The following is an 11087-nucleotide window of genomic DNA, read 5'->3' on the forward strand; positions in this document are numbered from 1 at the left end:
AGATAGTGCAAAAATCCACTTCCAGGGCCCACTTGGTGTGTGCTTGGACTGAGCATTGAAGCTTTCACGTGCATAGGCCATTCTTGGAGTTAACCGCCAGCTTGAGTGCCAGTTTGGGCGTTTAACTCCAGTTCTGGCGTTTTACGCCAGAAAAGGGTCTCTGGCTGGCGTTTGAACGCCAGTTTGGGCCATCAAATATCGAGCAAAGTATGGTCTATTATATATTGCTGGAAATCCCAAGATGTATACTTGCCAACGCAATTGAGAGCGCCACAATTGGGCTTCTGTAGCTCTAGAAAATCCACTTGGAGTGCAGGAGGGTCAGAATCCAACAGCATCTGCAATCCTTTCTCAGCCTCTGAATCAGATTTTTGCTCAGGTCCCTCAATTTCAGCTAGAAAATACGTGAAATTACAGAAAAACACACAAACTCATAGTAAAGTCTAAAAATGTGATTTTTGCATAAAAACTAATAAAAATATAATAAAAAGTAACTAAAACGTACTAAAAACTATGTAAAAACAAAGCCAAAAAGGGTATAAATTATCCGCTCATCACAACCCCAAACTTAAATTGTTGTTTGTCTCCAAGCAAAAAAGAACAAAATAGGATAAAAAGAAGAGAATATATAATAAATTTCAAAAATATCAATAAAAATTAGTTCCAATTAGCTGAGCGGGACTAGTAGCTTTTTGCTTCTGAATAGTTTTGGCATCTCACTTTATCCTTTGAAGTTCAGAATGATTGGCATCCATAGGAACTCAGAATTCAGATAGTGTTATTGATTCTCCTAGTTCAATATGTTTATTCTTGAACACAGCTACTTTATGAGTCTTGGCCGTGGCCCTAAGCATTATCTTTTCCAGTATTACCACCGGATACATAAATGCCCCATACACATAACTGGGTGAACCTTTTCAGATTGTGACTTAGCTTTGCTAGAGTCCCTAGTTAGATTCTTTGGACCACGACTTTAACCGCTCAGTCTCAAGCTTTTCACTTGACACCTTCACGCCACAAGCACATGGTTAGGGACAGCTTGATTTAGCCGCTTAGGCCAGGATTTTATTCCTTTGGGCCCTCCTATCCATTAATGCTCAAAGCCTTGGATCTTTTTTACCCTTGCCTTTTAGTTTAAAGGGTTATTGGCTTTTTTTGCTTGCTTTTTCTTTTTCTTTCTTTTTTTCTTTATTTTTTTTGCCAATTTTTTTTTCGCAAGCTTTGTTTTTCACTGCTTTTTCTTGCTTCAAGAATCAATTTTATGATTTTTCAGATTATCAATAACATTTCTCTTTTTTCATTATTCTTTCAAGAGCCAACAATTTTAATATTCATAAACTTCACTATAAAAATTATGCACTGTTCAAGAATTCATTCAAAAAATAAAAAGTATTGCCACCACATCAAAATAATTAAACTATTTTCAAGATAAAATTCAAAACTCTTGTACTTCATTTTCCTTTTCAGAAAACATTTTTTTATTTAAGAAAGGTGAAGAATTCCTAGGACATTCATAGCTTTATGACATAGACACTAAACACTAATGATCATGTAATAAAGACAAAAACATAGACAAAACATAAAGCATAAATTCTGAAAAATAGAAAAATAAGAACAACGAAATTAAAGAACGGGTCCACCTTAGTGATGGCGGCTAGTTCTTCCTCTTGAATATCTTATTGAGTGCTTGAGCTCCTCTATGTCTCTTCCTTGCCTTTGTTGCTACCCTCTCATGGCCTTTTGGTCCTCTCTCATTTCATGGAGGATAATGGAGTGCTCTTGGTGCTCCATCCTTAGTTGTCCCATGTTAGAACTCAATTCTCCTAAAGAAGTGTTGAGTTGCTCCCAATAGTTGTGTGGAGTGAAATGCATCCCTTGAGGCATCTCAGAAATTTCTTGATGAGGGACTTTCTCATGCTCTTGTTGAGGTCCACGAGTGGGCTCTCTTGTTTGCTCCATCCTCTTTTTAGTGATGGGCTTGTCCTCTTCAATGAGGATGTCTTCCTCTATAACAATTCCAGCTGAATTGCATAGGTTACAGATGAGATGAAGGAAGGCTAACCTTGCCAAAGTGGAGGGCTTGTCCGCCACCTTGTATAGTTCTAGACGTATGATCTCATGAACTTCTACTTCCTCTCTATTTATGATGCTATGGATCATGATAGCCCAGTCTATTGTAACTTCAGACTGGTTGCTAGTAGGAATGATAGAGCGTTGGATGAACTCCAACCATCCCTAGCCACGGGCTTGAGGTCAAGCCTTCTCAGTTGAACTGGCTTGCCTTTGGAGTCTCTCTTCCATTGTGCTCCTTCCACATAGATGTCCATGAGGACTTGGTCCAACCTTTGATCAAAGTTGACCCTTCTACTGAAAGGGTGAGGATCTCCTTGCATTATTGGCAAGTTGAATACCAACCTCACATTTTTCGGACTGAAATCCAAGTAATTCCCCCGAACCATTGTGAGCCAATTCTTTGGGTTCGGGTTCACACTTTGATCATGGTTCTTAGTGATCCATGCATTAGCATAGAACTCTTGAACCATTAAGATTCTGACTTGTTGGATGGGGTTGGTGAGAGCTTCTCAACCTCTTCTTCGAACCTCACGTCGAATTTCTGGATATTCACTCTTTTTGAGCATGAAGGGGACTTCGGGGATCATCCTTTTCTTGGCTACAACTTCATAGAAGTGGTCTTGATGGTCTTTTGAGATGAATCTCTCCATCTCTTATGACTCGTAGGTGGAAGCAATTGCCTTCCCTTTCCTCTTTCTAGAGGTTTCTCCGGCCTTAGGTGCCATTAATGGTTATGGAAAAACAGAAAGCAGAGCTTTTTTCCACACCAAACTTAAATGGTTTTCTCGTCCTCGAGCAAAAGAAGAAAGAAAGGAGTAGAAGAAGAAGAAATGGAGGAGATGGAAGGGAGTGTTTGTTTCGGCCAAGGGGGGTTTAAGTGTGTATGATGTGGGAAATTGAAAGTGGTAAGGAGGGGTATTTATATGGTAAGAGAGAGGGGGAATTCGTATATGTAGTGGTTGGGTTTGGGAGGGAAATATTTTGAATTTGAATGGTGAGGTAGGTGGGGTTTTATGATGGATGGATGTGAGCGGTGAAGAGATTATAGGGAAGAAGGTAAGAGTTGATAGGTGAATAGTATTTGGGGAAGAGGTCCTGATGTGATTAGTCAAGGATATTTGGGGAAGAGTGTTATGGAGTTGTGTGAAGAGGAGAGAGAGTGAGTTAGGGTAGGTAGGGATCCTGTGGGGTCCACAGATCCTGAGGTGTCAAGGAATTCTGATCCCTACACCATTCTGGCGTTTAAACGCCCTCTGTGTGTCATTTCTAGCATTTAATGCCAACTCTGCTACCTTTTCTGGCATTAAACGCCAGTTTGATGCCCATTTCTGGCATTTAACACTAGCCAGACACCCTTGCCAATTCTGGCATTTAACACCAACCAGACACCAGACACCCTTTCCTGGCATTTAACGCCATTCTGGCTGTGAATTCTGGCGTTTAACGCCCAGAATGCTGCCAGACTGGGCGTTAAACACCCATTCTGCTATCCTTAATGGCGTTTAAATGCCAGTAAGCCTGTCCTCCAGTGTGTGCTATTTTTGATGATGTTTTTGATTTCGCTTTAATTCTGCAGCTGTTTTTATGACTTCACATGATCATCAACCTAAAGAAAACACAAAATAACAATGGAAAACAAATGTCTATAAAATTAAACATAATTAAATAACATTGGGTTGCCTCCAAATAAGCACTTCTTTAATGTCAATAGCTTGACAGTGAGCTCTTAGAGAGCTTCACAGAGACTCAGAGCCTAATGGTGGCCTCCTAACACCAAACTTAGAAGTTGAGTGTGGGGGCTCTATTTGACTCTGTATTGGGAGAAGCTTTTCATGCTTTCTCTCCATGGTTACAGAAGAATATCCTTGAGCCTTTAACACAAGGTAGTCCTCATTCAATTTAAGGACTAACTCTCCTCTGTCCACATCAATCACAGCACTTGCTGTGGCTAGGAAGGGTCTTCCAAGGATAATGGATTCATCTTCATCCTTCCCAGTGTCTAGGATTATGAAGTCAGCAGGGATGTATAGGCCTTCAAGCTTCACTAAGATATCCTCTACAAGTCCATAAGCCTGTTTTATTGATTTGTCTGCCATCTCTAGTGAGATTCTTGCAGCTTGTACCTCAAAGATCCCTAGTTTCTCCCTTACAGAGAGTGGCATGAGGTTTATTCCTGACCCCAGGTCACACAGAGCCTTTTCAAAGGTCACGGTGCCTATGGTACAAGGTATTAAGAACTTTCTGGGATCCGGTTTCTTCTGAGGTAATTTCTGTTAAACCAAAGCATTCAGTTCATTGATGAGCAATGGAGGTTCATCCTCCCAAGTCTCATTACCAAATAGCTTGGCATTCAGCTTCATGATTGCTCCTAGGTACTGAGCAACTTACTCTTCAACAATATCTTCATCTTCTTCAGAGAAAGAATCTTCATTAGAGCTCATGAATGGTAACATTAAGTTTAGTGGAATCTCTATGGTCTCTGTATGAGCCTCAGATTCCTTTGGTTCCTCAATATGGAACTCCTTATTGGTCAATGGACATCTAGCAAGGTCTTCCTCACTAGAAATCCCTGCCTCTTCCTCTTTTATAGGTTCGGCCATGTTGGGTATATTGATGGCCTTGCACTCTGTCTTTGGATTCTCTTCTGTATTGCTTGGGAGAGTACTAGGAGGGATTTCAGTAACTCTTTTACTCAGCTGACCCACTTGTGCCTCCAAATTTCTGATGGAGGACCTTGTTTCAGTCATGAAACTGAGAGTGGTCTTAGATAGATCAGAGACTATGGTTGCTAAGTCAGAGAGGCTCTGCTTAGAATTCTCTGTCAGTTGCTCAGAAGATGATGAAAAAAGCTTGCTATTGCCAACCCTATTTCTCCCACCATTATTATTGTTAAAGCCTTGTTGAGGCTTCTGTTGATCTTTCCATGATAAATTTGGATGATTTCTCCATGAAGGATTATAGGTGTTTCCATAGGATTCTCCCATGTAATTCACCTCTTCCATTGCAGGATTCTCAAGGTCATAAGCTTCTTCTTCAGAGGAAGCTTCTTTAGTACTCCCGAATGCAATATTGACATGCTGAGAAATCATATTGACTTGCTGAGTTAATATTTTATTCCGAGCCAATATTGCATTCAGAGTATCAATCTCAAGAACTCCTTTCTTCTGAGTCATCCCATTATTCACAGGATTTCTTTCAGAAGTATACATGAACTGATTATTTGCAACCATTTCAATAAGTTCCTGGGCCTCTGTAAGGGTTTTCTTCAGATGAAGAGATCCACCAGCAGAGTGGTCCAATGACATCGTGGACAATTCAGATAGACCATCATAGAATATACATAAGATGCTCCATTCTGAAAGCATGTCAGAAGGACACCTTCTGATCATTTGCTTGTATCTTTCCCAAGCTTCATAGAGGAATTCACCTTCCTTCTGTCTGAAGGTTTGGACTTCCACTCTAAGCTTGCTCAACTTTTGAGGTCGAAAGAATTTGGCCAAGAAAGTATTGACCAACTTTTTCCAAGAGTTTAGGCTTTCTTTAGGTTGTGAGTCCAACCATATCCTAGCTTTGTCTCTTACAGCAAAGGGGAAAAGCATAAGTCTGTAGACCTCAGGATTAACCCCATTGGTCTTAACAGTGTCACAGATTTGCATGAATTTAGCTAAGAACTGATGAGGATCTTCCAATGGAAGTCCATGAAACTTGCAATTTTGCTGTATTAGAGAAACTAATTGAGGCTTAAGCTCAAAGTTGTTTGCTCCAATTGCAGGAATTGAGATGCTTCTTCCATAGAAGTCAGAAGTTGGTGCAGTAAAGTCACCAAGCACCTTCCTTGCATCTCCACCATTGTTGTTGGGATCGGCTGCCATGTCTTCTTCTTTTTCAAAAATTTCAGTAAGGTCCTCTCTGGAGTGTTGTGCTTTAGCTTCTCTTAGCTTCCTCTTTAGAGTCCTTTCAGGTTCAGGATTAGCATAAACAAGAATGTCCTTATCCTTGTTCCTTTCTGTGAGTATAATAATAGAAGAATAGAATAATGAGTTGGAGAGAGAATAAGGAGAATTCGAACACAGAGAGAGAGAGAGAGGGTTCGAATTATGAGTAGAAGTGTTAGTAAGTAAATAAAATGAATAGAAAGGGATGAGAGAGAGAGAATATTTGAATTTTTAAAAAAGGGAGAAGAAAAATATTTTTATTTTTATTAAGTTAGAATTCGAAATTTAAGGAAAGAAATAAAATAAAATTAGAATTTAAAACAATTAGTTAATTAAAAAGAATTTTGAAAAAGTGGTTAGTGATTTTCGAAAATTAGAAGCAAAAAAGTAGTTAGGTAGTTTTGAAAAAGATAAGCAATAGTAAGCTATTTAAAACAAACAAGTCAAGTGGTTAATTGAAAAAGATTTGAAAATAAAGTTTGAAAAGATAAAAAGTTAGAAAAAGATTTTGAAATTAAGTTTTGAAAAAGATATGATTGAAATTTATTTTGAAAAAGATTTGGAAAAGAAATTTAAAAAGATTTGATTTTGAAAATTAAAGTTGATGACTTGACTAACAAGAAACTAAAAGATATGATTCTAGAATTTAAAGATTGAATCTTTCTTAACAGAAAAATACAAACTTGAAATTTTTAAATCAAAACATTAATTGGTAGTAAAGTTTTCGAAAATATGAAATAAAAATAAGAAAAAGATTTTGAAATTTTTATTTAAGAAATTTGAAAATGTTAAAAAGAAAAATGAAAAAGATTTGATTTTTGAAAAAGATTTGAAAAAATAAAGTTTTTAAATTGAAATTTTGACTTGACTAACAAGAAACAACTAAATTTTAAAATTTTTTACTAAATCAACCCAAAATTTCAAAATTTATGAGTAAAATAAGGGAAAGATATTATTTTGACTTTTGAATTTTTAATGAGGAGAGAGAAAAATAACAAAATGACACAAAACATAAAAATTTAAGATCAAAACAAATAATGCATGCAAGAACACTTTGAATGTCAAGATGAACACCAAGAACACTTTCAAGATCATGATGAACATCAAAAACACATTTTTGAAAATTTTTAAGAAAAGAAACACATGCAAGACACCAAACTTAAAAATTTTTGTACTAGGGACACTAACAGTTTGAAAATGCACAAGAAAAACAAGAAAAGACACAAAACAAGAAAATGTAAAGATCAAACAAAGAAAATCATCAAGAACAACTTGAAGATCAAATAAGAACATAATGCATGAAATTTTGAGAATCTAAGAAAAATTAAAAACATGCAATTGACACTAAACTTAAAATTTGACACTAGACTCAAACAAGAAACACAATTTTTTTTTTGGTTTTATGATTTTATTAAATTTTTTTGTATTTTATTCGAAAATTATTTTGGAAAAAGAAAATAAAGAAACTCAAAATTTTTAATAAGAATTCCAGGATTCGTGCAATGTTAGTCTAAAGCTTCGGTCCAAAAGAATTAGACATGGCCAAATGGCAAGCCAAGCTTTAGGATAACAATTACAGACATGTCCTTTCTACAATGGAAAGTGGAAACCTCAGTCAAAAAGATTAGACATGGCTTAACAGCCAGCCAGGCTTCAACATATCTCATGAAACTCTAGAATTCATTCTTAAAAACTCTGAAGAACAAATTATTTTTTTTGAGAAAAAAAAAAGCTTAAACATAAAATAAAATTACCCAATCTAAGCAACAAGATGAACCGTCAATTGTCCAAACTCGAACAATCCCCGGCAACGGTGCCAAAAACTTGGTGCACGAAATTGTGATCACACTTTTTACAACTCTGCACAACTAACCAGCAAGTGCACTGGGTCGTCCAAGTAATACCTTACGTGAGCAAGGGTCGATCCCACGGAGATTGTTGGCTTGAAGCAAGCTATGCTCATCTTGTAAATCTTAGTCAGGAAGATTCAATTGCTTATGAGTTTTTGATAATTAAAAGATGAATAAAACATAAAATAAAATAAAGATACTTATGTAATTCATTGGTGGGAATTTCAGATAAGCGTTTGGAGATGCTTTGTTGCTTCTGAACCTCTGCTTTCCTATTGTCTTCTTCCAATCATGCGTGCTTCCTTCCATGGCAAGCTGTATGATCCTCTCGGATGAAAAATATCAGGTACAGCTACCGCACGGCTAACCATCTGTCGGTTCTCACTAGCGTGGAATAGTATCTCTCTATCCTTTTGCACACTGTCACTGTACCCAACATTCGCAAGTTTAAAGCTCGTCATAGTCATCCCTTCCCAGATCCTACTCGAAATACCACAGACAATGTTTAGACTTTCCGGATCTCAGGAATGCTACCAATTGGTTCTAGCCTATACCACGAAGATCCTAATCTCACAGACTCGGTCCGTGTATTAGAGACCCAAGAGAATATACCCCGGCCATCGTCCAATGTCTACGTTGAACATCATGTAGAAAATACCTGAAATTACAGAAAAACAAACAAACTCATAGTAAAGTCCAGAAATGTGATTTTTGCTTAAAAACTAATAAAAATATAATAAAAAGTAACTAAAACATACAAAAAACTATGTAAAAATAATGCCAAAAAGGGTATAAATTATCATCATCTGGAGCCAATGAAGGTTGTAACGTGTCTTCATCTTGTCTAGGGGGTGTCCTCACACTTGTATCTTGCTCCATGTACCTCTCTTCTACTTCCTCCTGGTGAACTGCAGCTACCGTCTCATCAATGATGTCGCACTGGAAGATGGAATGATCTTCAGGAGGATGCTTCAGAGCTTCATCCAGATTGAAGCTTACTGCTCTGCCATCTATCCCAAAAGAGTAGGTCCCTGAGAAGGCATCCAGCTTGAACTTTGAAGTCTTCAGAAATGGCCTTCCAAGCAGGATGGATGATGGTCTTCCTGAATCATTAGGGGGCATCTCCAAAATATAGAAGTCAATAGGAAATGTGAGCCCCTTAATGCTCACCAGCACGTCCTCAGCGATTTCAACCACAGAGATAATACTTTTATCTGCTAGAACAAAACGAGCTGCCGACCTTTTAAGGGAGGGAGCCTCAAAGCATCATATATAGACAATCGCATTATACTAACACACGCTCTTAAATCGCACATACAGTCAGAAAATTTCACACCATCTATAATAATAGTAACCATGCATGGACCTGGGTCACTACATTTTTCAGGTATATCACCCACTAAAGAAGAAATGGAACTACCTAGAGGAATAGTTGATGCACAGAAACTTGTCTCTCGACAATTCTCCCTCGGCAAGTTTACCGAATTGTCGCCAAGTAAAAACTCAAAATAGAGTGAGGTCGAATCCCACAGGGATTGATTGGTCAAGCAATTTTAATTGGAGGAATGTTCTAGTTGAGCTAAGCAGAAATTGATTTGAGAATTGCAGAAAATTAAATGGTGAAAAAGTAAATAACAGAAAGTGTAAATGCTGGAATTAAAGAGCAAAATGTAAATCGCGGAAAGTAAATTGCAGAATCTTAAATGGGGATTTGGGGAAATGAACATAAAAGTAAATGATAGAAAGTAAAGAGAATGGGTAAGATTAGAAATGGGGAATTCATTGGGCTCAGGAGATGTTGTATTCTCTGGATCAAGTTCGTCTTCATCTCTTCCTCAATCAATGCATTCATTGATCTCCTTGGCAATCTTAAATGATTGAATTCCAATTCCTTGGTAATTCAATCTCTCAAATCTTGATCAATAGCCAATTCCTTGGTCTAATTGGGCTTTCTAGTAAAATCAAGAGAAAATAAAGAAGAAGAATAATGAAAACTATTATTGATCCATCAAATTACAACAGAGCTCCCAAACCCAATGAAAAGGGTTTAGTTGTTCATGGCTCTGGGAATGGAAAGCAAAGATGGAGAATACATTCTGAAAGTAAAATTATACAGAGAGTAGTTCTCCCAATACCAAAAGCTCCCTCTCTAGTTCAAAACTACTCCTATATATACTACTCTTCGGATCTTCTAGTTGGCTCTTCAAGTCTTTGGATATGGGCCTTTGGATCTTGAGTTTGAAGTAGTTTGGAATCTTCAGTGGTCTCAGCTTTACTTGTAGAGAAAGTGTGAAGTAGGCATGGACGTTAGTGGCGTTAACGTTAAGTGAAAATGTTGGTTCGAGAACGTTAGTGACGATCACCTTTTTCACTAACGTTCCTAGCCCAAGATGGTTCATGTTAACTTCAACGTTAGTGGTACTAACGTGACCACTAACGTTGCCTTTTAGTCCATCGCAAGCGTTATTGGCGTTTACCTTTGCCAATAACGTTTCTCTTAGCCCCCCGTTTCTCACGTTAGAGTCCACGTTAGTATAACTAACGTGGCTCTTAACGTGGGCATGCCTTAGCCTCGAGAGCGTTAATTACACTTACCTTTGTCACTAATGCTCCAAACGCCCCTTCTCACGTTAGTACCTCACGTTAATTGTCTTAACATGGCCACTAACGTTGTGGTGATATCCATCTCCAACGTTAGTGACAAAGGTGAGTGTCACTAACGTTGGCTCATCATTCCTTCCTCCACGTTAGCTTCCACGTTAATGCAATTAACGTGGCAGCCAACGTGGCTCATAGTGGCTTGGTCCAACGTTAGTGACAAAGGTGAGTGTCACTAACGTTGGCGAATCCTTGCTCCTCCCACGTTAGAGTTCACGCCCCTTCTCACGTTAGTGCCTCCCGTTAATTGTCTTAACATGGCCACTAACGTTGTGGTGATATCCATCTCCAACGTTAGTGACAAAGGTGAGTGTCACTAACGTTGGCTCATCATTCCTTCCTCCACGTTAGCTTCCACGTTAATGCAATTAACGTGGCAGCCAACGTGGCTCATAGTGGCTTGGTCCAACGTTAGTGACAAAGGTGAGTGTCACTAACGTTGGCGAATCCTTGCTCCTCCCACGTTAGAGTTCACGTAGTTAACGTGACTCTTAACGTGGCCAATTGGGCTTAGTCCAACGTTAGTGACAAAGGTGAGTGTCACTAACGTTGGCATGGTCTTCCTTTCCAC

The sequence above is a fragment of the Arachis ipaensis genome, chromosome B03 (assembly GCF_000816755.2).
Source record: "Arachis ipaensis cultivar K30076 chromosome B03, Araip1.1, whole genome shotgun sequence".
NCBI lineage: Eukaryota > Viridiplantae > Streptophyta > Magnoliopsida > Fabales > Fabaceae > Arachis > Arachis ipaensis.